The 26953-nt window shown below is 44.3% G+C and overlaps 1 protein-coding gene across 5 annotated transcripts in view; it reads left to right on the top strand.

Annotated features, from left to right (window-relative positions):
• Window positions 1-26953, top strand: part of FERMT2 (FERM domain containing kindlin 2) — a 1218449-nt gene that overhangs the window by 241613 nt on the left and 949883 nt on the right. The gene's annotated exons all lie outside the window — the stretch shown is intronic.

A 26953-nucleotide genomic window follows, 5' to 3' on the forward strand; every position in this document is an offset into this window, starting at 1 on the left:
CTCCAGACCAGCTGCACCTGCACATAAATCAAAAAGAAATGCTGACAGTAAAACTAGCAATCCAGAATTTCAGACCATTCCTCAAAGAAGGCCATTTAATGATAAGGACAGACAACACCACAGTCATGTGGTACATCAACAAACAGGGAGGCACTCATTCATATCCCCTATGCAGAATGACCCTGGACCTTTGGAATATGGCTCTGAGCTACAACATCCAGTTACAGGCAATATTTGTACCGGGAAAAGAAAATATCCTAGCAGACATGTTAAGCAGAACTACCTCGGATGCTCACAAATGGATGCTACACCCGGACATCTTCAAGGCCATCACAAAGAAATGGGGAATGCCACAAATAGACCTCTTCACATCCCCACTCAATCACCAGCTCAAGAAATTCTGCACAAGGACATACCACCCACTTGCATGGAAGGTGGACTCTCTATCCTTCAGTTGGAAAGGCCTGACAGCATATGCATTTCCACCTCTTCCTTTGATGCACAAGGTACTACTGAAAATCAAAGAAGAACGTCCAAGGATAATTCTGATAGCTCCGAATTGGCCAAGACAACACTGGTATCCATTGCTGAGGAGCATGTCTCTGGGGAGAATGTGGACACTACCCCTGATGCCTTTGATGTTAACTCAGAACAACTACAACATCATGCATCCAAACCTAAAGACTCTGCAACTGACTGCCTGGAACATCACTTAACAACAACTAACCCAGATTTATCCCAAAGGGTTAAAGACATTATCCTTGAAGCCCGCAGACCTTCAACAAGAAGGAACTATGCAGGAAAATGGAAAAGGTTTGTCATTTGGAGTACTGAAAGAGGAAAAGATGTGTCAAAGATAGATATTGCTAACATCCTGGAGTACTTGGCAGAGCTTCTCCATACCGGCCTGTCCTATTCCTCCATCAAGATACATGCATCAGCTATTTCTGCAGAATACAGCTTCGATCCCCCTGTCTTCTCACATCCCCTCCTCAGGCAGTTCCTCAGAGGAATCAAGAATGTAAAACCTCCTAGGAAACCACCATTACCAGCATGGGACTTGAACTTTGTGCTAGAAAAATTGACACTCCCTCCATTTGAACCAGCAGCAACAGCAGATCTTCAACACCTATCATGGAAAACTGCTTTCCTACTGGCAATTACTTCAGCAAGAAGGGTTTCGGAACTACAGGCCTTAATGGCAGTACAACCCTTCCTAATCTTCCATCAAGATAGTGTCCATGAGAACTAATCCTACATTTATGCCTAAGGTGGTATCCAGAGTGTCTCTAAACCAGGCAATCCACCTACCTGCCTTCTTTCCCAATCCACAGAACAGGGGGGAAAGACTGCTGCATACCTTGGATGTACATAGACAGTTACGCTACTACCTGGACAGAACCAAAGCTAATAGAAAAACTGACCAGCTTTTAGTAGCCTATGCAACAGGAAGGGAAGGAAAAGCAATTTCCAGACAGACAATCTCCAAATGGATAGGAAATTGCATAAGATTCTGTTACTCCTACCATGGAAAGCAAATTCCACAGAACATAAGACCTCACTCTACAAGGGCTACAGCCACTACCACAGCTTTCTTACGAGGAGTGGCTACCAAGGACATTATTGAGGTGGCTACTTGGACCTCCGTGCATACATTTGCCAAGCATTACAACTTACCTTTATACTCTAGATCCCGAGCAGGGTTTGCCACTGCTGTCTTGCAAGGGATCCTAACTACACCATAATTCTTCTTCCTCCTCCCCTAGTTTGGCTATGGTATTCTACCCATTTGTTAGGACTGCAGATGCATCCTTGAAGGACATAGTACAGTTTTGTACCTACCATAAATGTAGATGTCCGAACAGGATAGCATCTGCAGTCAGGATTACCCACCCTCCTTCCCCTCTGTGGTACTCCTAGGGTACTTACCCTCCTAATAGCTAGCTAGGGGGGGATCTCTTATGGTGTATTTGTTTGTATATATGTACATACATGCTTATTTTTGTGTTTGCCTACTATTTTTTTGGAAACATTGGCATTTATCCAAAATTTAGTTTTCCAAGAGGGCAACTGGCATCTGGGGCAAGAAACACTGAGGAAAATGGCGTCGGCTGATGCCTTTATACCCGAAGACCAGGAGAGATGACGGGTGAAGCGCGACACCAGCCGAGGCCAGACCCAGACTTTGGAATCCGGCCGACCGAAGGGCTGCCTGACGACAGGACAACCCATTTGTTAGGACTGCAGATGCTATCCTGTTCGGACATCTACATTTATGGTAGGTACAAAACTGTACTTTCTGGTTGGTACAATAGCCTTGTTAGAGGGTCTCTGAACAATTCCGCATAGGTTGCTGCAAACTATGGGTTAGGAGGGACATTGAATGTTTAAAATATATCAACGTAAAATGCTGTCGTTTGCTTTGGAATAGATCCTGGGTTTGCTAGGGTTTTTTTTTTTTTTTTTTTACTATTTGAAAGAGACAGCTTTGAGGTCTGACGTTGCCACTGAGTACATGATGTGGAGGGCAGTGCTCCCCCGTATTGGTTAGTACCAAATCCAGTATATTTGAACCACTGGTCGTTGTGCAAAAGGGTATTTGTTAACAATCCCGGAATCCTTGAACCTGCGAGTTTGAGGCAGTGTAGGTTTCCCAGTTTAAAGAGGGGTTTCCCATGAATAGGGTGTTTGGTTTAATAAGTGTCTCCAGTGGGTCTAGACACAAGCTATGCTAGGGTAAGGTTATGGAACTTGGTCTGTGCTGATTTGCATGTTAAACTCAAAGGCATTTTCCTGTTTAACCAGTGTACAGGAATATTTGTTGGGTCTCTGTGCAGCTGATGGTCTGTGTAGAAGGCACTGAAGCCTTGTATTGCTGGAGTACCTTCTGTGGATTTAAACCACATCTATGTAAGGGAATATATGTCTGATTTCTGCAGATTGAGGAGGGGTTGTAGTGTGTGGAGTTTTATGTTCCTAGCATTGAGCAGTTAACATCTTTAGGTTTCTTAAGGTTTTATTGGCAAGTCAGTAGTTTTGTCAATTTGGCATTGCCTTAAAAAAGGCTCTAAGGGGGTGAGTAATGTCTTTTCCAGTTTTAGGAAGCCTAGGGAAGACTGGTGCAGGCCATCTTTTGCAAAAACAGCATGTTCAACCATGTTCTCCCATGATGACAAATGTTGAATCTCCATGGGAAGACACCAGAAACTAAGTCAATTGTTGAAGTCCATTTTTTGTTCGTACTGCAGCATTATTCTTGGTGAAAGTAGAATGCTGCTAATTGCAAGGCATATACCTGCCTGAGACACATTCAGAGATCAGTAATTTCTCTTCACATAGTCAAGGAGGTACATCTATAGTCAGTGCCCACATGTATTCTGGCACCAGATAAACAACTGTTCTCTTCTTGTTCACTTTGGTGAGTGGGGCTTTTGTTGTGCGATGGAGTCCCCTATGGCAAGAGTCCTGGGTAGTGTTTGCTTGCCTTATGGGCTTTGCTGTTGGGCTCTATGGGGTGTAGACACATGTGGTGGTAGATGTTGCTTTTGGTGAGGAGTTTAGAGATTGGTTAAGATGTTGCAGTTTTATAGGCTTAGGAGGTCTTTGAGGTTTGGAAAGATTGCTTTTTATTACCTTAGCATTAAGTTGGTCTAAACATGTGGTGGACAGTGTGTGTGCGCAATTAACCTTGTTTGTATAAAAGATTTTTGCCTCCAGTGAAATTGTCTGTGTATCGCATATTGTTTCCTTAAAGATTAAATGATGGCAGCATTGTCTCAGGGTGCCTATATCTGCCATGTTGACTATGGAAACATTTTAAAATTATATATCCATGTTGTCTGGACCTATTTGTGGACTCGCTTATACACAGGTCTCCTTGGGTGGTCTCTGCGGTTTGGGGCTAGGCTAGATTATGTTTAGATTTGATAGTGTCTCAGACTAACTGCTCTGTGCATGTCTGCTATGGCTTTATTTTAGCCAGACTGTTAGTTTTCAGTTATGAGTAGTTTTAAAAATTAAGTTTACTCTAGCAGTACTGGTTTGCTGGATGGACACTTAGTATTACAGATATATGGAAAACATTGGGTGGGAAAAGTACTTAAATAGCTTACACAATGAACAGTAGTGGTAAAAGAGGGGAGGGAGGGATTTTGGACGTCAGATTAAAATAAGAGGTTGAAGCCGGAGAGAGAGGGCCTTTTAAAACTACAACTGGAAAACCATCTGAGGGTTGAGGAAAGTTGAGCTGTAGGAAGCAGATTTGCTAGAGAGAGACCCAAAGAATGGGGGGAAACAGTAGCAAAGTAAACTGGCACTGGAATGCAACTGTAAGCAGAATACATTAACAGCAAAACCAGCATGAACAGCTGTAAAAGTACTTGAGCAGAATTTACAGTTCCTCCACTACTGCAGTCCTATCACAGACCAGACTATTGAAGAAACGTACCAGTAATACTGTATGTGGAAAGAAATGCTGTAAAAATTGACCAATTGAGGCTCAAATCTGGCAGTAGTTCAGTTCTGCCACAACTAATCTGAAAGATTAAGGCCCTAGATAGGGGTAAAATACAAACCACTAGCCTTCACAAGTGATTCTACTTGTGGAGATAGTGCAGTATAATATATTAACAATGCTAAAACATGTACAGTATTACACAGTCTTCTCACAACTGGTAATGGTGTTGCAAGACTAAGGTATCAAAACAAACTTAAAAATTCAGATACTACTTTGTGCTTTAAATTATCACCACACAGGTCACTGCACTACTGAAGTCCACACTAAGTGGGGAAAACTGACTAGAGTCTGCTTGCCTCTTTCTTGGGGGTGGGGTAGGGAAGGCTTTCCTGATGGAAACTGCGGAAAGAGACAAATGTTGGGCAAAATGTTTTTTTGTAATGGGGTGTGTCACTACAGTGACATCAACTTTCATATGCGTTTGCTTTAATGAGTTAGGAAACCAATTTAGGGATTATAATAGACCCTTTTAGTTAACAGCCTGCATATCATTGCTGGAACCTGTCTAACAGAGCTATTTTCAAACCATCTGGAAATACACAGAGCTAAGTATATTTTTTTGGTTCTTCAGAATTGTGTACTGTAAATTGTTGCTGGACTAATTTTATTCAGAATTGTGCACTTATTTTTGTTTCACTGTATAGTTTTTCAGATCTCTGCTGAAAGTATTTTGTCCCACTCGCCCTCCCTATTTCGGGTTTGTTTAAATTTGGTGGCTTTTACAGTTGCCCGCCCCACTGTAGGTTTGATCTGGTACACTCCCATCTCTTTACCACATTCTACCTAATACACTCTCTGCACTTGTTTTGAGTCATTTTTAATTTAATTGCATTTTTTTAAACTGGTGTAATATTGCTACATACTCTTGTGCTAGCTTGCACTGCATGTGAATTGTTTTTTACTGCTGTTTTAGCTACTTTTCTGTAATAGTAAAAAAAAAAAAAAAGCCCGTTTCCTACCTTTCGTGTAACTGGTTTAGTCCAGATACAGATTTGCTGTATCCAGGACTGTATGTAAGATTCTGAACCTCCCAATCCTTTCTGTGTTGGAGGGAAGCATTCTAGCTTGTCAGTGGGAGTGGTAAGCACTAGGTAACCTGCCTACCGCATAAGGAGTGGTTCTGGCCCAGAAATTGTAGTTATTGGCTGTCTGGGCAATCTTTTCCATCTCTCTCAACTTTCTGATTTGAAAGCCCCCATTTGCACTTGTTTCTTTCCTGTAACTAGTCTAGTACAGATACAGAGTCTTAATTTTAGCACTTGAATTTGCTTATTTGTGCTCAGCACTTGTTCAGAACTTGTTGTAAGCACTAAAACTACTAATTACTATAGCACTCAACCTTCCTCATTACCTAGAGGAAAACCAGTTTTTGGACGTACTTTCCTCACTTGCTTAGAGAAAAACAGCTCTTGTACTCTCTCCTCACTTATCTAGAGGCAAATATTTTTTTATTCGGACATATCCAAGGGTCAGCTCCCAGTGTTCTCTCCTGTCTGATGAATCTGGGTATCTTGGGGCAATGTAGAAATTGCCTCATGTACACAGACAACCCTCTCCTCCTACCACCCAACACTACAACCTGTGAGATGCACTTATCTAGTCAAACTGGAGATAAAGCTCTCTCCAACAAAGACTGAACTTTACATTCAAGAGGAGAAGGTAAACACTTGCACCACACCAAACTTATCACATAGTCCCACTAAATCTACACCACCAAAATCCACACACAGAAACACAAAAACATTTGCGGAGGCTCTCAATAATAATCTGCCCAAGCAACAGTGACCTCCAAAGCAGAAACGCAAGCAACTTCCATTCCCCCCAACGCAACCCAAATGACACACAGCCCACAGACTCAGTGTGCCACTCAACCACAGCCAATAAGGCAAAACAACATATCCAACACACTAGTCTTGGGTGACTATAGTCAGGCACACTGATGTCCCACTCACCAGGCTAAACAAGGAGAAGGTTACTGTCAGCTGCTTTTCGGGTGCCAGGATCTGCCACATAACCCATGCACTCGGGTCACTCCACAACAAGTACAAATATGACTGTCATTGTTCATGTTGGTGTGAACGAGCTGAGACGTACCTCCCTGGACTACATGAAGAGAGACATGGAAGAGCTCTCCGATCTTGTAGCCCAGGCAGGTATGACCCTAGCCCTGAGTAGCATTCTGCCATCACCCAGAATGATACCACAGTACAAGGACAACATGATTGACTTTGGCTAAGCTTCTGGTGTCATTCTAAGGGGATCCAGTATCTGTCTGCTTGGGATAACATGATTGACAGATCACAATACTTTGCCAGAGATGGTCTGCACCTGTCGCCCCTGGGATTCTGGATACTGGCTAAAGCTCTTGCCACCCCTATAGTGCCTTTTTTAGGCAGGGTTCAAATAACAAATTCACCACCGTAACAGGAACATGCAAGCAAAAACTGAGGGTAATGCTACTCAATGCTAGAAGTCTAAATCTCAAAATGCACTCACTCTAGTCACTCCTTAAAATGGAGAACATCGATATCTGTACAGTGACTGAGATCTGGTTCAAGGCTCCAGAGAGCACCCCTGCACTGCCAGGCTGTAACTCGTACCACACTTTTCGGCCATGTAACCTGGACCGGAACACCAAAGGTGGAGGTGTGTCCATATTCATTAAGGATATCCACATGTCCAGGCTAGTTGCGAAGCATAATGCATCCAAGGTTATCCAAGTGCAACTAACTGTGGGCAAAACTACAGTCCAAATTGTAGCTTGCTACAGATCCCCCACCATGCCCCAGGATTCCCACTCTTTTTTTCTTGAGGTACTGGAAAATATTAGGGTTCAACCAAACACCCTAATAATGGGCGATCCCAGTTACCCTGCCATTAACTGGGAAAACTACTCGTGTACCAACCCCTTCACACAACGCTTTCTGGAATTCATAAACTCCAGTGCCCTGGATCCAACTTATCCACACCCCCTCCAGAGGCAACAATATCCTAGACCTAGTAATTACCAACATGATTGACCAGTGTTCTACACCTGAAGTTAACTCCTCTGTCCGATCCGACCATAAGTTAATCACCCTTGATATCCACATCCCAACCCCCCCCCCCCATTAAGGAAACCATGGTAAAAAATTTCTCCAAAGCCAACTTAATGCTTCTTAAGACAGAAGTGGTGAACTTCATGACACCCATGCAGATGGACAGTACAGATGTTCGTGTTTCACTGTTGCAGTCATTACAATTGGGTTATCCTGCTGGCAGGCTACCCGCAGTCAGCCTGAATTCCTAAGTCTAGGTCCGGCATCGGTTGCTGTTGCCTCCTCCCTGACATCAGTACGCCAGGGGTATAAAAGATTCAGCCGACGCCATTTTCTTCAGTCTTTCTTGCTGCGCTGTGCCCGAAGCAAAAGCAGTTTGCAAGTGCCAGTCGGCCGACTCCTGAGATTTTCAAGTTTGAATTTCAGATCCGAAATCTTAATTAAAAGCCAAGTACTCCATTGGGGAAACATTTTTTCTTACTTCAGACCGATGTCAGAAAAAGTTAATTGTATTTCTTGTGGGAAACAAATACTTCATAAGGATTTTCATTCTTACTGCATTCCTTGCCTAGGCCCTGACCATGACGTTGCTAATTGTCTGTTTTGTGCTAGATTTAACTAACGCACTATTAAGCATCGGTACGATTTTGCATTTCATTACTTTGGCAGAAGATTTAATTCTATAATGCCGTCGGAACAGCTGACTACCGGAGTTTACAAAAGATGCAAAGAAAAAGAAAATGACAGGCATCCGAGGTCCAAAACCAGCGACGAGGCTTCTTCTAGGCAGTCGCCGGTTCTCAGTGAGGCGCTTTTGCAGCCCCTGACGACTGCTACTTTAGAGCCGCAGGCTGATACGTGGAGTCAATCAGGCCTAAAGAAACTCAAGGTATTGGACCTTCGGAAACCATTCCCTCAAACTGGTCTGGAGCCGCTGAGCAGGCATCTGCTTCTGAGGGTGTTTTCAGCCCTACACTATTTGTTAAAACGACTTCAGCTTCAAAGGCAAAGACTAAAGTGGCTTTAAAGACAAAGAAACAAAGTACAACAGTCCCATGGACAAGCCTCCATGCCTAAAAAACAGATGCTCAAAATGGCCGAAGACCTGATTACTTTGATCAGGGGTTCTCATCCCACTCCTGACAAGAGGCCTAGGCAAGAGATAGAATATGAATCTTCAGATCAGGTTTCCATTTCATTTGATTCCTCTTCTGATCAGGAATACTATCTTCCTCCTTATGAGGATTCTGATGCTGAAGAATCTGTCCCCTCAGCTTCTCCTACTGAGAATTATTCTTTTTGGGAAACGCTGCATACCATGAGGAAGCATTTCCACTGGGAGAGCCAAGATTATTCAGAATCTAAGAAAAAGCTCGGAGACTTTCTTTTACTGCCTCAGCACAGGCCCCTTGCTATTGCACCTCTGCTAGACATTGTAGGTGATGTATTTTCAGAGTCCAGTCTGACTCCTGACTCCTTACCTCCAGCTCCTGGTAAGCCAGACAGATACTACAGGGTTCCAGACTCCCACAAATTTCTTTTTAAAAACCCTGCTGCTGACCCAGAAACTATCTCTCAGGGTCCCAAGGGGAGGGGGGTAAAGGCTTCCACTGAAAAAAACCCTACCCCCTCTGACAGATTCCAGGGCACTGGACACATGGGGAAAAAAGATTTACACTTCTGCTACCTTGGCTATAAGGGCTTTAATTTGTCAGTTTCATATGCTTAAATATCAGCAATACATTGTCACTACTTAAACAGAAAATGTTGACAAATTCTGAATGTGCAGAAAATAAAGAAATGCAGGATTTATTGCATGCAGTTGAACAAGTTGGAAAGCATACTTTACAATGTGGTTTTGATTCTTTGGAGGCCTCCTGCAGAGCCGCTGTTACAGGTTCTGTCATTAGGAGGCATGCTTGGTTAAAAGAACAGAATCTGCCCGATCATGTTAAAGCAAAACATTTAGATGCTCCATTACAGCATGATACCTTGTTTGGTGTTAAAGCAGAAGAGGTGTTGGAAGAAAATGGAGGACAAAGCCAAATCTATGCAAACAGTCAAGGATTTCTTACAGGTACAGCCGCCAAGATTTAGCAGACACTGGCCTACAAAGAATTGGTCCTTTCCAGTGTCAGACAGGCCACAAAGAGGCAGATACAGATGCCCCAGAGGCAGATCACAGCCCCAAGGCTCATACAGGTCTAAATAATGGGGTGCTTCTACCTCCAAAAGCGGAGAAGACAAATCACAGCCATATAGGAAGCAGTCTCAATGACCCCCCCCCCCTGCCAGCGCCAAGCACTTCTCTTCTGGCAGCTCCTTTAGGGGGAAAACTAGCACTTTTTTCACAAAATTGGCACATGAATCACCCAGGACAAATGAGTCTTAAATATCTTTTCTCAAGGTTACAGGTTCCACTTTCACACCCTGCCAAGACCAAACTGTATGCCAGACATGTCACACAATCAATGGGCAGAGGCACAAAAAAGTTTCATCTCTCATGGATATGAGAGCCATTCAGCAAGTACCACAGCAACAGCAGGGACAAGGATTTTACTCAAGGCTATTCTTGGTACCCAGAAAGGACAAAGCCTGGAGACCAATACTGGACCTGTCTATCCTAAACACATTCCTGGATATTCCAAAATTCAAAATGTTAACTCTGCAACAGCTTCTGCCCATGCTTGGCAAGAAGGCTTGGCTTGTGACTTTAGACCTAAAAGAGGCAAACCTGCATGTCCCAATCGGACAGTCCTGCAGAAGATGCCTCAGGTTTATAGCTGGCTCAATGCACTACCAATTCTCTGCACTGCCCTTTGGTTTATCTACTGTGCCCAGGGTTTTCACAAAATGTCTGGCACCAGTAATTGCATTTTGCAGACGGAGGAATACAAATGTATCCTTACTTGGATGACTGCCTTATTCAAGCAGAGAACAAGGACATTCTACTACAGCATCTGGCGTTTGTAAAAAGATTACTAACCGGTCTAGGGTACACAATAAACAAAAAGAAATCAAAGCTCGTACCCTCTCAGGAGATAATATTCCTGGGTGCAAGCTTAAATACAACTGCCCAGATGGCTTATCTCATGCCAGACAAGCACAGACAACTGACTACTTATTTCAAAATGTTGGCAACAAAGACCCAGTTATCTGCAAGATAAATTCTGCAGGCTTTGGGCTTCATGGCATCCTGCATACTAATTCCATTTGCAAGACTGCATATGAGGAAACTTCAGTGGTATGTAAAATGTATTTGGACTCAACATTGCCACAGCCTGGAAACAATTACCCTCATTCCCTGTCTGCAACAAGAGTTTCGATGGTGGACAAAAGCCTCTCACCTCAACACAGGACAGCCATTCACCTTACCCAAAGCCAGGCATTGACAACAGATGCATCAGATTATGCCTGGGGGGCTCATATGGCAGGAAGATGTATTCAGGGCACATGGTCTGCAAGTCAAATGCATCTACATATCAATCAAAAAGAGATGCTAGCTGTTCAGAATGCCCTGACAGCCTTCAAGGATATGCTTCATTCAGGACAACTACTGATAAAGACGGCCAATACTATAGTCATGTGGTACATAAACAAGCAGGGGGGCATGCATTCCTACCACCTCTGCAGACTAGCCATGAACTTGTGGGACACAGCACTGACTTACCAAGTAAATCTACAAGCACAATTCCTGCCAGGAAGGATAAATGCTCTGGCAGATGAACTAAGCAGAAACCTAATGTATCCCCACAAGTGGAAGTTGGATCCACAAGTCTTCAGCATGATAACAAGGAACTGGGGATGCCCAGACATAGACCTATTTGCCTCCCCTCACAACTGCCAACTACAGAGATTCTGCGCAAGGACTTATCACAAGCAAGCATGGAAAGTGGATGCTCTATCTTTCAGCTGGAAAAACCTAACAGTACATGCCTTTCCTCCTCTGCCTCTCCTCCCCAAGGTACTCTTCAAGGTCAGACAAGAGAAGCCAAAAATTATACTGATTGCCCCAGACTGGCCCCGCCAGCACTGGTACCCAATTCTAAAGAGCTTGTCTCAATGCCCAGCTTGGACATTACCTCAAATTCCTCACTTACTGACCCAACAAGACAGTATGATAAGGCACAGCCAACTCGGGACCTTAAACCTGGCAGCATGGAGAATAATGTAGCCATTCAAGGCGCACCTCTCTCTGTAGCAGTGATGGATGTTATTTTGGAGGCCAGGAGGCCTAGCACCAGAAATTCTTATGCAGAAAAATGGAAAAGATTCTGTGCTTGGAACCAGGCACAAGGTGTTGACATGACTGTTCCAAACATTCCTCAGATTTTGCAATATTTAACTGAGATGCTGGATAAAGGCCTTTCCTTTTCATCAATTAAAATTCATGCCTCTGCCATTTCAGCTAATTACAATACAGAACCACCTATTTTTTCTCATCTATTACTAAGGCAGTACCTCAGAGGGGCCAAAAACATAAGACCTCCAAGGAGAGCACCAATACCTGCATGGGGCCTCAACTATGTCTTGGAAAAACTCACATTGCCTCCGTTCGAGCCAGCCTCTGCAGCTGATATAAAATTCTTATCCTGGAAAACAGCTGTGCTGTTAGCAATTACCTCCGCTAGACGAGTCTCAGTTACAGGCACTCATGGCTGTGGAACCTTTTATCATTTTCCATCCTGACAGGGTTTCTCTAAGGACAAACCCTACATTTATGCCTAAGGTAGTGTCCAGTGTAGCCCTTAACCAAACGATTAATTTGCCTACTTTTTACCCAAACCCACAGAATAAGGGTGAGAGACTTCTGCATTGTTTGGACATTCACAGGCAGCTACGCTTCTACTTGGACAGAACCAAAGCTTTCAGAAAGACTGAACAACTTCTAGTGGCATATGCTGCAGGATCACAAGGAAAGCCGATCTCAAAACAGACTATTTCAAAGTGGATAGGCCACTGCATTCATTTCTGCTATTCACAGCATGGCAAATCAGTGCCTAAGGGCATTAGGCCACATTCAACCAGAGCAGCAACCTTCTTCAGAGGAGTACCAACCAAAGACATCTTAGAGGCTGCAACTTGGAGTTCAGTGCATACTTTTACAAAGCACCATCACTTACCTCTCTACTCTAAATCCAGGGCAGGCTTTGCCACTGCAGTTCTCCTGGGCCTGATAGCCTCTCCTAATCCTATTTAGCGCCAGCCTCCCAACCTTAGCTTTGGGATTCAACCCAATTGTAATGACTGCAACAGTGAAACACGATGAACATAGTACAGTTTACCAACCATAAATGTAGATGTTCAAGTGTATTCACTGGTGCAGTCCAGGTTACCCTCCCACCATCCCCCTTTGCCCTGCTGGAACTCATCTATACTTCTCTATTTTATACAACCTATGTGGTGTATTTGCTTGTAGATTAAGGAAAAGTTTTTTGGTGTATGCATGCTTATTGTCATAATTTAGCCTACCATTTTAGGGGCACCTGACATCTGGGGCAAGAAAAACTGAAGAGAATCGCGGCTGCATCTATTATACCCCTGGCACACTGACGTCAGGGAGGAGGCAACAGCGACCGACGCCGGACCTAGACTTTGGAACTTGGGCCGACTGCGGGTAGCCTGCCAGCAGGATAACCCAATTGTAATGATTGCAACAGTGAATACACTCTAACATCTACATTTATTGTAGGTACATAACTGTACTTTGTGTACCTACCATAAATGTAGATCGAGTATATTCACTGTTGCAGTCCAGGTTACCCATCCTCCACCCCCCTTATCTTTTCTGGACCTTATCTGTACTTCTCTATTCTATGCAACCTATATGGTGTATTTGCTTGTAGATGAAGGAAACTTGTTACTTGGTGCATGCATGCTTTATAGACCTATTTTTAGCCAACACTTTTGGGGGCACCTGACATCTGGGGCAAGAAAAACTGAAGAAAATGGCATCTGCTGCATCTTTTATACCCCTGCTACACTGACGTCAGGGAGGCGGTGACAGCAACTGACGCCGGACCTAGACTTTGGAATTCAGGCAAACTACGGGTAGCCTGCCAGCAGGATAACCCAGTTGTAATGAATGCAACAGTGAATACACTAACATCTACATTTATGGTAGGTACACAACTGTACTTTACGACTGCTGAATCCTCCATTAGTGCATGGATCGTGCTTTCCCAAACAGAACCATGACACTATCCTCCAAAAAAAGGAAGCCAGTCTGGTGGTCCCCTGCCATAAACAAACTGTACAACAGAGGGAAGAAATTGTTGTAAAAGAGAATAAAATCCCATGAGTGGAGGAGCTCCCCTGGTCAGCCTCAGTAAAAAGCTGAGATCTCTTATAAGATCCTCCAAAGCTAGCTACGAAAACAAAATTGCCACTGATTCTAAGGACAACCACAAAGCATTCTATAGCTATGTCAAGAATCTCAATGGCAACACCCAGATCTGCTCTGAGTTGCAGCACAACGGCACGAAAATTACAGAACCAACTGATATTGCCAACATACTGGCAGATAGGTTTAGTGCTAACTTTACTCCCCCCACCCCCTAAAGGGCCCATATCTATACAGGTTTAGTGCTAACTTTACTCCCCCCACCCCCTAAAGGGCCCGTATCTATATAGGAAGAATGCAGAGTCCCTGTAATCACAACTACACAGGTAAAAGCTGCACTCTCTAAAGCCAAAAACACAGCATCCATGGGATCGGACAACATCCCAGGCTGCATTTTACATGAACTTCAGAACGAACTGGCTCCCCACCTAAGCACCATGTTCAGTCATAGCCCCACATCAGGCTTTGTGCCCACTGAATGGGCGTACAGCAACAGTTACCCCACTCCACAAAGGTGGAGCCACCACTGATCCCGGGAATTATTGCCCTATTAGCCTGACGAGCCTGGTCTGCAAGGCCATGGAACGTATCATCATGGAACTCGTAAACAAAGACATTGGTAACCTCCAAGCTCTGGATCCCAGCCAGTTCGGGTTTGTGAAAGGCCGATCATGCCTCCTGAACCTGGTCAACCTCTTTGAGGCAGTCACCAAAGCCGTAGATGAGGGTAAGATGGTTCCCACAGCCTATCTTGACCTCGCCAAGACTTTCAACACTATCTCCCATTCTGGAATTATAGCTAAACTCACTAAACTAGGTATCCCTGTGTCATAAGGTGGGTTGCCAACTGGCTCACTGTCAAGAACCCACACTGTAAAAGTTGCACACTCCAAATCTGACCTCAAACCAGTGACAGGTGGAGTACCACAGGGTTCAGTCCTGGGACCTCTCCTGTTTGGAATCTACTTCTATGAAGTACAGGCTAACACAGATGGTCTCTGGCTAACGAAGTTCACAGATGACTGCAAACTAGGAGCCATAGTAGAGTCCCCAAATGATGTGGATATCCTACAGAAGGGCCTCTGAGACCAGATGCCTGGTGTCAGAGCCATGGCCTCAAGCTCAATGCCAAAAAGTGCATTGTCATCCCCTTTGGTAAAAACTCTGTACCCATGAAACTACTACATAGACAGCAGCCTACTTAACACCAAATGTGTGATGAGACCTTGGGACCCAGGTGGATAGTAGTCTGTCCTTTAATAGTCACATCGCCACAGTAGTCAGGAAGTCCTTCTACGTGGCACACCTCCTCATAAAAGGGTTCTCATCCAGGAAAAAAGAGGTCATTGTTCCCCTCTACTTGACACTCATTAGACCCATTATAGAGTACAACGCCCCTTTTGGAATGTACCTCACAAGACCCCTGCAGCAGCTGGAAAGGCCACAGAAGTACCACAGAGGATTACTGGCCTCAGATGCCCTACACTGACAGTCCCAAAAACCTCCATATTTACTCCGTAGCATATCGCCTTCTCCAAGGTGATCTCTGCCCAACATATAAAACTATGTCAGTCCCAGAGCTGTTGGACATGCTACACCTAAAGAAATCTCAATCCCTCCGAACTACACGCTCTAGGGACCTATACCTTGTCACCACAATAAACAGGACATGCTGGAGGGATAGATTCCTGCCCCAGAGACTTCCCATACTGTGGAACAGGCTACCCATCTGTGTCAAGCAATGTTTTTCATTAGCGCTCTTCAAGAAAAATCTTGAGTGGTTGGGAAATAGGAAATACACCCCAGGGTCATTTCTGTGTGTCTGCTCAACAGTAGCACAGTAAAATAACTTTCTTGGGTGGCGTAAGCCAGGGAACTTTGTTGGCTAAGCTTACGTAGGCCCTCGGGCCGATAGCCTAGTAAACCTACCTATGATTGAGCTAAGTCGTGTCAGCTGCAACCAACCAACCTGTTGCAGTATGACCGCTGCTAATTTGTCGTCTGCACTTAGAGAGATGGGACCTGACTAGGAAAGGGGACATGTACACTGTTCCCCAATATTGAAGACCCTGAAGGTTACTGAGTTGTAGAATAAGCGAGTAGGTTTGAAATCTGCAGTATCTGATCCTCTCCTTCACCTGGATATACAAATGTAAGAAGTGGGAAAAGATGAGTTGCATTCTGGGCTGAAGACACAGTTCAGATTTGAAAAGCCCATAAACATCTGGCTTTATTCTCAAAGTATGAGAAGTCCCAGGTATGTGCTGACTAGGCAGAAAAGTCACACAGGAGAAGTAACCAAATAAGGGCACGAGACTCTAATGTAGTCCTGCTGCTTTATTCACTAATACAGATTCAAGCATAAACGCTATACATACACAAGGCGTTTTCGTGTAAACACTTCATCAGATGCTTGACAGAATAAGTGGTTCTACAAAATGTTATCTGTAAATGCAACACTTCTAACAGTCAGCAACATTGGCTTTCTATGTCCTACATGTCCTAGGACATGGCCAGTGTTGCTGACTCTTAGAATTGTTGCATTTACAGATACATTTTGGAGAACCTCTTATTTTGTCAAGCATCTGATGAAGTGCTTACACTAAAACGCCTTGTGTATGTAGAGCATTTATGCTTGGATCTATATTCGTGAATAAATCAGCAGGACTACATTTGAGTCTCGTGCCCTTATTTGGTTACTTCTCCTGTGCGACTATTTTCTGCCTTGGTTTTGGTTTTATTTGCACATCTTTTTGTTTTTTTATGCTGACTGGAACATTTGTTGTACACATGGCTGAATTTTTTAAGGCTGTCTTCATACAAGAGTGCAAATTGACGTAACGGTACTTGGATAGTCTTCTATCACCATCACAAACCTTTCCACAAAGTCTAGCTTTTGTAACAGGCAATATAAGTTTGAGTGGAGTTGCTCTAGAATCGGATATAAAATGTTGAATTTGTGCTGTTTGTTTTAAAATTGGCACTAAAATCTTTTAGTAAGTTTGAGGGCAGTGCGTTTATTATGAGCAGATCATCTTGTTTAACTATTATGTGCAGTCTTGCATTAAGGGTGGCTTGCATTTAAAGACAAATGTGAGGAAAGGTTTTGTATGCGGAGGTAAAAATTTGAGGAATTTCTAGGCAGAAAGGCAGTGAAGGACTTTCATAATGTTGCAGGAAAATTTCTGTTGAGGCTTTTTAGTATAGAATGAAGTTTAGCAAAGGAATTATTGCAGGATATGAGAGAGGTTAAGGAAAGGTCCTTGATGCAGACATTTCTGTTTCACCATTTACAGCCATGCTCGTTCATAAGCAACAGTTCCATTGTTCAGATATCCTTGACAGTTACGTCTTCTGTGTGGAGGCATGCATGAATGGGCGTGCCTGCCTTGAAGGTTGTGTGTCAGGGCTGGTAACTCGGCACATAAAAATCCACCATCATACATTAGCGGACCGGAGTTCTGCTGTGGCGACCCCTAACCGTGATAAGCCGAAAGGCACAACAACAACATATGAATGTTTTTTTTAGATGTTAGAGCAGCTCGAAGGAGAGCAGGAGGCACAATTTAGATGAGATAATAGGGGTAACATTTGTGAGGCAGAGAGTTATAACTATAAATCTATCATTTTCATTTTTTCCTCAACCTGTGGGTTCAGATCCGATCCTTCAGCTCGTGGTAATCAAAAACCTCTCAAGCTTCTCCCTTAACAATAATGCATCCTACCTAACCACCTCTGATCTCATTTGCTGCTATTCACTTTAGACGTGGTGACCAGTTGCTGTCAAGCAGATAAGTGCATTTAACTGAATTTAATTTTGTTTTTTTCTTCTAAATTTTTTTTTAAGGGGGGGGGTTCTTTTTATTTTTCTAGCTTTAGCTTGTATGCCTTGCCTAGTTACTGCATTTTGCTGATATTTCTTTTGGTACGTTTGAATACTGTTAGTATTCCTTCCGTTTGCACTTTGTGTATTCCCCTTTTCCTTCCTTTTCTCTTAAAATGATAAAAATGTAAACTTTTTGCTTAACTTGTTCTCTCCTCAACATGGCAGAGAAAAGGGCCAGCTGGCTTTGGAAAGTGTGTTAGAAAAATGCCTTACTCTGGTTCACATAAATTGTGTGTACTGTTTGGGACCCCACCATCACCAAGAAGATTGCCCTATAATGCCACACATTCAACCATAGAGCCCTGGTTGAACGCAAAATTGATTAAGGGTCTACTTTGTCAGCATTCAGTGAGACATTATCTGGAGATGTCCTTCAAGGGATGCATCTGCAGTCCTTACAAATGGGTTGTCCTGTCCTCAGGCAGCCCTTCGGTCGGCCGGATTCCAAAGTCTGGGTCTGGCCTTGGCTGATGTCGCACTTCACCCGACGTCATAGCTGCAGTTCTTCGGGTATAAAGGTATCAGCCGACGCCATTTTCCCCAGTCTTTCTTGCCGCGTGGCGCCCGAAGCAGAAGCTGTTCGCAAGTGCCGGTCGGTCAGAACCAGAGATTACTACTACCGACTACTTCTAAAAAGCTAAGTACCCTGTTGGGGACTCTTTCTTGCCTCAGCCGATGTCCGAAAAAGTGAATAACTGTTTAACTTGTGGGAAACAAATACCTCATAAAGATTTCCACTCTTACTGCCTACCTTGTTTAGGCCCAGACCACGACGTAGCAGCTTGTCTAGCCTGTGCTTCTTTCAACCGACGGACACTTAGACGTCTGTCGGAATTTGCTGAGGAGTTTTTCGGCTCCGCTTTTGCTTACAAAATGCAGTCGGAAACTCCGACTTCGCAATTAGTTAGGCGCAAGGAAAAGGACTGACACTCGCGGTCCGCAGTTTCGGCCAAAACCGCGGTTAAGCCAACCGCGAGTGTCTCTGTTTCGGCTGAAACAGAGTCCTCGGTCCTTCCTTCGGCTGAAAGCTTGCTCCCTACCGAGGCCTCATCTAGCGTGGCTGAATCTGCTACTGAAATACCACCTGCTCTTGCAGGTTCACAGGATTTGTCTGATACTATTCCTTTAGATATATCTACTCCTGCACGTGGAGCTGCTAGGCCCCCTGCATCCATGTCGATTAAGGCTTTTGCCAGGGCTAAAGCAGCTAAATCAACCAAAAATGTGCCTGCTAAGACCCCCTCTCACAGGCCTAGCTCTAGTAATCAAATGCTTAGTCTAGCAGAGGCTCTTATTTCTTTGATAAGGGGATCCCAACCTCACCCTGACAGGGCCTCTCACCCACCTCCAGAGAAGAGGCCTAGAGCAGAACCCCCTGAGCCAGTTTCTTCAGATTACTCCTCTGATGATTCAGAAAATACAGACCCTCCAGAGGGCCCTTATTCTCCTTATGAGGACTCTGATGCAGAAGACTCCATTCCTTCTGCCTCTCCTCCTGAGGAATTTTCTTTTGGGGAAACCTTGCATGCTATGAGGGAACAATTTCAATGGCAGGGCCAGGATTTTTCAGACTCTAGGAAAAGGCTTAGGACCTTTTTGCATTTGCCACAGCATAGGCCTTTAGCCATTCCCCCAGTACTTACTGTTGTAGATGATGCATTTAATGATGCTTGCACTGCTCCTGATTCTCTTCCTCCGGCCCCTGCTAAGCCCGACAGGTACTACAGTGTTCCGGACACACACAATCATTTGTATAAGGCTCCTTTTGCAGATCCTGAAACTATTTCTCAGGGACCCAAGGCAGTAGCAGCTACCTCTGCCAAAAACCCCCTCCCCTCTGAAAGGGAATCTAGGGCCTTGGAGAGATGGGGTAAAAAAGTTTACACTTCTGCTACTCTTTCGGCTAGGGCCTTGAACTGTCAATTCCACATGATTCAGTATCAGGAATTTATGTTAGATCAATTAACTAAAAAACTGTCGTCCTGAACCATTAGACAAAAAATCTCTTCAGGAAATGGTACATAACATTCAGCAGGTCAGTAATCATTCCTTAAAATGCGGCTATGATGCACTGGAGGCTTCCTTTAGATCAGCTATGACTGGTACAGTGATCAGAAGGCATGCATGGTTAAAAGAACAGTCCTTTCCAGACCATGTTAAATCAAAGCTTCTAGGTGCTCCCATGGATAAGCTCAATTTGTTTGGCTCCCCTGCACAGCAGGTGCTGAAGAAGGTGGAAGAGAAAGCAAAATCTGTCCAGACAGTCAAGGATTTCTTACAGGTCCAGCCTCCAAGGTTTAGTAGGAACTGGCCTTCCAAGAATTGGTCCTTTCCAGACACCACCAGAGCACAGAGAGGCGGGAATAGGCGCCCAAGAGGCAGGAGTCAATCCAGAGGTGCCTACAGGGGACGTCAGTGGCAGCCTAACAACCAGCGAAGTACTGCCACAGATCCAGCCACTACCACTTCCACAGGACAATCACAGTGACTTGGCTCTGAGACCGCCTACCAGGGAACAGCTACAAGCACCCTTAGGTGGAAAACTAGCCTTATTTTCAGAAAACTGGCATCACATCACAGGAGACAAATGGATTTTACAGACAATAGACCATGGTTACAGGTTTCGCTTCCATACTCTACCAAGGAAGAGAGGAATGCCAAACCTACCTCCAAATCAAAAGACAAAAGCTCTAGAACAAATAGACCACTTAATAAGGATGAGAGCTATAGAAAAGGTACCATCTATGGAACAAGGGCAAGTATTTTACTCAAGACTTTTCCTGGTACCAAGAAAAGAAAACCAATGGAGACCTATTCTCGACCTGTCCGCTCTAAACACATATCTCATTGTTCCAAAATTCAAAATGCTGACCCTACAGCAACTTCTTCCCATGCTGGGCCAAGGAGTCTTGGCTGGTAACTCTAGATCTCAAGGAGGCATACCTGCACGTCCCCATATGACCAAATTGCAGAAGATACCTCAGATTTCTTGCAGGATCAGAGCATTATCAATTCTCAGCATTGCCCTTTGGCTTATCTACTGCGCCCAGAGTATTCACGAAATGCCTGGCATCAGTAATTGCTCATTGCAGGCTTCAGGGAATTAAAATTTACCCTTACCTGGACGACTGCCTGTTACAAGCGGACAACAAAAACAAATTACAAAAAGATTTGAAAAAGGTCATTCATCTACTACAAGCCTTGGGATACACAGTCAATATAAAAAAGTCAAGGCTGATATCATCCCAAAGGATAACCTTCTTGGGTGCAGAACTGGACACATCAAATCAAATGGCATCCCTCACAGCAGAAAAGCAAAAGCACCTTCCTCTCTATTTCATGGCATTAACAACGCAGAACCAGCTAACAGCAAGGAAAATACTGCAAGCCCTGGGTTACATGGCATCCTGCATAATATTGATTCCACATGCCAGGCTACATATGAGGAAGTTGCAATGGTACCCAAGGAATTTATGGTCTCAGCACAAGCACAGCCTAGAAACCCAAATTCCAATAATTCCATGCCTGAAGCAAGAATTCCAATGGTGGGCTCAGGCCTGTCAATTGAACAAGGGACTGCCCTTCCATAGCCCTCAACCAAGCCAGACTATCACCACGGACGCCTCAGACCTCGGTTGGGGGGCACACATGCTGGACAAGTGCATACAAGGCCTATGGACTCAAGACCAGCTGAACCTACACATAAATCAAAAGGAGATGCTGGCAGTAAAACTGGCAATTCAGGCATTCAGACAGTTTCTTCGACAGGGTCAATTGCTGATAAGGACAGACAACACCACAGTTATGTGGTACATCAACAAACAGGGAGGCACACATTCATACCCTCTATGCCGGATGGCAATGGACCTCTGGAATGTGGCCCTGGGCTTCAACATTCAGCTACAGGCAATATTTGTACCAGGAAAAGAAAATATACTAGCAGACATCCTAAGCAGAACTACCACGGATGCCCACGAATGGATGCTGCATCCAGACATCTTCGTCAATTACAAGGAAATGGGGACTACCAGAAATAGACTTATTCGCATCCCCACACAACCACCAATTGAAAAAATTCTGCACAAGGACATACCACCCACTTGCTTGGAAGGTGGACTCCCTATCTTTCAGTTGGAAAAACCTGACAGCATATGCCTTCCCACCTCTTCCTTTGATGCACAAGGTGCTACTGAAGATCAAAGAGGACCGGCCAAGGATCATCCCGATAGCTCCAGACTGGCCGAGGCAGCATTGGTACCCATTACTGAGGAGTATGTCTCTGGAACAAATATGGCCTCTGCCCCTAGTTCCTTTACTGCTAACACAGAACAACTTCAAAACCCTGCATCCAAACTTGAAAACACTGCAGCTAGCTGCCTGGAACATTGCATAAGACAAAATAACCCAGATTTATCTCAAAGGGTTAAGGACATTATCTTGGAGGCTCGCAGACCCTCAACAAGGAAAACTTATTCAGCAAAATGGAAAAGATATCTCATTTGGAGTACAGCAAAAGGAGAAAATGTGTCACTGGCAAACATAGCTAACATCCTGGAATACTTGGCAGAACTTTTCCACAATGGCCTGTCCTATTCCTCCATTAAGATTCATGCATCAGCTATTTCAGCAGAATACAACATGGATCCTCCAGTCTTCTCACATCCTCTGCTCAGGCAGTTTCTGAGAGGAATTAAAAATGTAAAACCTCCAAGGAAGCCACCATTGCCCGCTTGGGACTTGAACTTCGTGCTAGAAAAGTTGACACTCCCTCCTTTTGAGCCAGCAGCAACAGCAGAATTACAGTACCTATCATGGAAAACTGCTTTCCTGCTTGCAATCACTTCAGCAAGAAGGGTTTCTGAATTACAGGCATTAATGGCAGTACAGCCCTTCCTTATCTTCCATCAAGATAGTGTCCATGAGAACTAATCCTACTTTTATGCCAAAGGTGGTCTCCAGAGTATCTTTAAACCAAGCTATCCACCTGCCTACATTCTTCCCCAACCCACAGAACAGGGGAGAAAGGCTATTACATACCTTGGATGTACATAGACAATTGCGCTACTATCTGGACAGAACCAAGAGAAATAGAAAAACTGACCAGTTACTGGTAGCATATGCAACAGGAATGGAAGGAAAAGCAATTTCAAAACAGACAATCTCTAAGTGGATAGGAAATTGCATTAGATTTTGCTACTCTTACCATGGGAAGACAACTCCAGAAAACATCAGACCTCATTCCACAAGGGCTACAGCCACTACTACAGCTTTTTTACGATGAGTGGCTACCAAAGACATTCTAGAGGCTGCTACTTGGAGCTCCGTGCATACATTTGCCAAGCATTATAATCTACCCTTATATTCCAGATCCCGAGCAGGTTTTGCCACTGCTGTTTTGCAAGGGATCTTAACTACACCATAATCTTATTATTACCTCCTCCCCCAGTTTGGCTATGGTATTCTACCCATTTGTAAGGACTGCAGATGCATCCTTGAAGGACATAGTACAGTTTTGTACCTACCATAAATGTAGATGTCCGAGAGGTATGCATCTGCAGTCAGGATTACCCTCCCTCCTTCCCCTCTGTGGTACTCCTAGGGTATTTGCCCATCTTCTAGCTAGCTGGGGGAATCTATTATGGTGTATTTGTTTGTATATATGTACATACATGTTTATTTTTATTTGCTCTCTGTTATTTGGAAACTTTTACATTTATCCAAATTTAGCCTTCCTAGAGGGCACCTGACATCTGGGGCAAGAAACACTGAGGAAAATGGCGTCGGCTGATACCTTTATACCCGAAGAACTGCAGCTATGATGTCGGGTGAAGTGCGACATCAGCCGAGGCCAGACCCAGACTTTGGAATCCGGCCGACCGAAGGGCTGCCTGAGGACAGGACAACCCATTTGTAAGGACTGCAGATGCATACCTCTCGGACATCTACATTTATGGTAGGTACAAAACTGTACTTTTCCCCCCTCCAATAAACAAATAAATGGGCAAGTCATCATCATCTAGCCCTTCCTGTTCCTCAAAAACGTATGAAAAATTTAAGGGGAGGCTTCTGTCAGCTCAGACTTCTCTTGTCAGATCAATCAGTTAAACAAAACAAGCTTTTGTTTCTACGGCCTTCTTGGAGCTGACAATCAGAACAAGGAAATATAGGGATCCATTCACTTCAGATCAGACTTCAGATGAGTTAAAACCTTCTCTGGATCAGGCAGCAGTTGATTTGACTTTAAGCTTACCTAGGACCCAGTACTCACAATCACTTGACCCAGTTCCATTAGGAGTACCTTCTCCCTTTCTGGAAAGACCAAAATCATCTCTACCTGTTCTGTTCTTCATGAAGAGTATGTGGAGAGACTGGTGAGAGAAATTCTCTGGGCACAGTGTGCGCAAGAGGTTTCCTCTGCTCCTACCCCCTTTGGGTCATGAGTTCTGTACATAGACTACCTCTCCTTTACATCCTCTTCTGACTACTTCTGAAGCTTCAGAGTTCTGGAATCTGAGCCGCCTGGCACTGCTTCGGATCTGAAGATAACGGTCTTCATCAAATCCGTAATTTGCTCCAAGTTCTTTGGTTCAGATGGAGCTAGAGACCTCCTGGAGCCATAGCTGCGTAGTCTGCTCAGAGGTGTTGGCATAGACTCTGAAGTTTTAGGAGCAGTCCCTGCACCTGGGGGCTTTGGCTTGTTAGCTTGGTTCTGGCTTCTGCCTCAGGAAGATTATCCTTGAAGCAGGGAGGGACTTGAATCCAGAGGCTCGCCCTCTCTGATCAGGAGGCCTACCCCTCTAAGGAGAAGTCTGCTTTTGAGGTTTTGGAGAGAGCCATGCCTGCTTCAGCAGCTCAGACAAGCCTTTATCTTCTCTGATCTTCAGCCCCCAACCTTGTCATCTTTGCGTACAGTCTCAACCTTTCTTCACAGGGACAGCAAGTACGAAACCCCAGGCTTCCCAGTAGGGCATTCCCATTTCTTCTGATTCCTCCCCCATAGCATCCCAGTGAGGAGGCCTGTAAGTTGTACAAGAGGAAGCACTTAGATTTCCTGGAAGAATCTGTCACTGAAGAGACAAACTTCGATGAGGGCAAAGGGTCTCCAAGATTACCTCCTAACAATGTCTCCTTTGGAGACTACCTGGAAAATCTAAAACAGAGAGGCGATTGGAAGCCCAGTAATCCTTTGAGTCTGTGTACTTGGAGGCTTTTGGTACCTGCCGGTCTACCTCCTGGGTGACTCTAGCTACCGATAAGCTCATTGAGTTTATCTGTTCGTGGACATGGAAGGCCCCTGACACCATTGAGTCAATTCTCTGGAGACCAAACAAAACTATTATTCCTCCCGAGGACAAACCTTTGGACAAAAGGTGCGCCTGTGGATGCCATGGTTGTGGCAGCAGCCACAAAGAAGGAACTAGCTGAGGAAAGTTCCTGTATCCATTCCCCCCAACAAGGAGCCTTGGGCGATGGATAGTTTCAGGAAGCTTGTCTATACTTCAGTGACCTTCTTGCAGTCTGAGCTAGTTGGCATACTTCACTAGGTTACAGAGGGATTTGATTAAAAAAAATTTCAGGTACTGTCTCAGGATTCATTTCTGAGGATGTTCGAGCTTCTGTTAATTCCCAGTTGACTATCCTCCAGCCTGTTTTTAAACTCTTCCATAAGGCTGATTTCAGATGTAGCCGAAGGAATGAGTAGAACAAGCGGGTTCAGGCATTTCCATCAAATGGTACGCCTGGATGCACTTTACACTTTCAAGTCTACATTAGTCAGTGCTCCCTTTGGCACGTCCTTATTCGACCCTAATTTAAGACTGACATTGTCCAGATGTGCGAAAGATGGGAAACCCCCATCTGCAGTGGGTATATGTTTCTCCACCCCGCAGAGATCTTCTCCAGGAATCTGCAAAGCAGTGGAAAAATGTAGTTCAGAAAATCACAAGGGTCTTTTCAAAGCACATGTGGAGGTAGTTCCTCCAGGTGCAGAGGGGGGTAGTTCCACCAGGTGCAGAGGGGGGGAACTCCAATAGTAGACGCCACTCTTGTGGCAGAGGAGGCCCCCAAAACTAAGGATCCAGAGAAACTTTTAGGCAGATCCTTCCAGTGCTACTGAATGGAGGCCCAATTGCCCTTTAAAGGCAATCAGTGTTACTGTCCCTGCCCAGAGAGCCTGGCTGGAAATAACATCAGCTGGCAGAGTGCAAAGGATAGTTTACAGAGGATACATTCTACCAATTTCCGTTCTTCCTCCCCAATGCAGAAAAATAATAAACTCTAAAACACAAAAACGAATGCAAAACAAAGACTAAAGAGGTCCGCATGTTTTCACTTGCACGAATTTAACAAAGCAAACAAATGTACATTTGTTTGTTTTATTAAATACATCATGTGAGTGAAAACGTATAGACCTCTTTGGTCTTTGTTTTGCCAAAGCAGAAAAATCCCCAGTGTCATTCCCCCCCCCCCAGTCAGAGGGAACAAGCAGCTATTCAGGTACAAAAGCTGTTATAAAAATGAGCCATCCAAAAGGTCCCACCAGACCAGAGAAGGATCTGGAACTTGCTAAGGATTCTTCTTAATACCAAAGAAAACTGGGTGCTGGAGACCAATCTTGGATCTCCACAACTTGCACGAGTCAGTTTGAAACGAGTTATGGATGGTCACGGTTCAGTCCATTCTTCCATTTTCTGGAAAATGACTGGATGTGCTCTGTAGAACTTCAGGATGCATATTATCACACAAAGATGAGCAAATGATCCAGGAGGTACTTATGTTTCTGGCTGCGAACCAATCATCAATTCAGAATACTGCCATTTGGTCTCACCACAGCCCCCAGGGTGTTTTTACCAAGTGCATAGCAGTAGTTAGCAGCTCACTTGAGATTGCATGGATTCCAGGTGTTTCTGTATTTAGACGAATGGCTCATTTCTGCCCTGACCAAGTGTCAACTATTGAAGGCAAGAGACAGCTTTCTCCAGATGTTTCCATCTAGGGATATCTATAAACTACGAGAAATCCTATCTAGAACCTACTCACTTTCAACTTTATAGGAGCAATTCTCAACACAAGAGACAATAGCCTCACTCCCCCTTTCAAGACTCCAGTCAGATCGCGAGTCAAAATCTGCAGCAACAAGATCACCACATGGCTGGCTCTTCAGTCTCTAG

This window comes from Protopterus annectens, chromosome 6.part0 (genome assembly GCF_019279795.1).
Source record: "Protopterus annectens isolate FY-2018-M chromosome 6.part0, PAN1.0, whole genome shotgun sequence".
Lineage (NCBI taxonomy): Eukaryota > Metazoa > Chordata > Ceratodontiformes > Protopteridae > Protopterus > Protopterus annectens.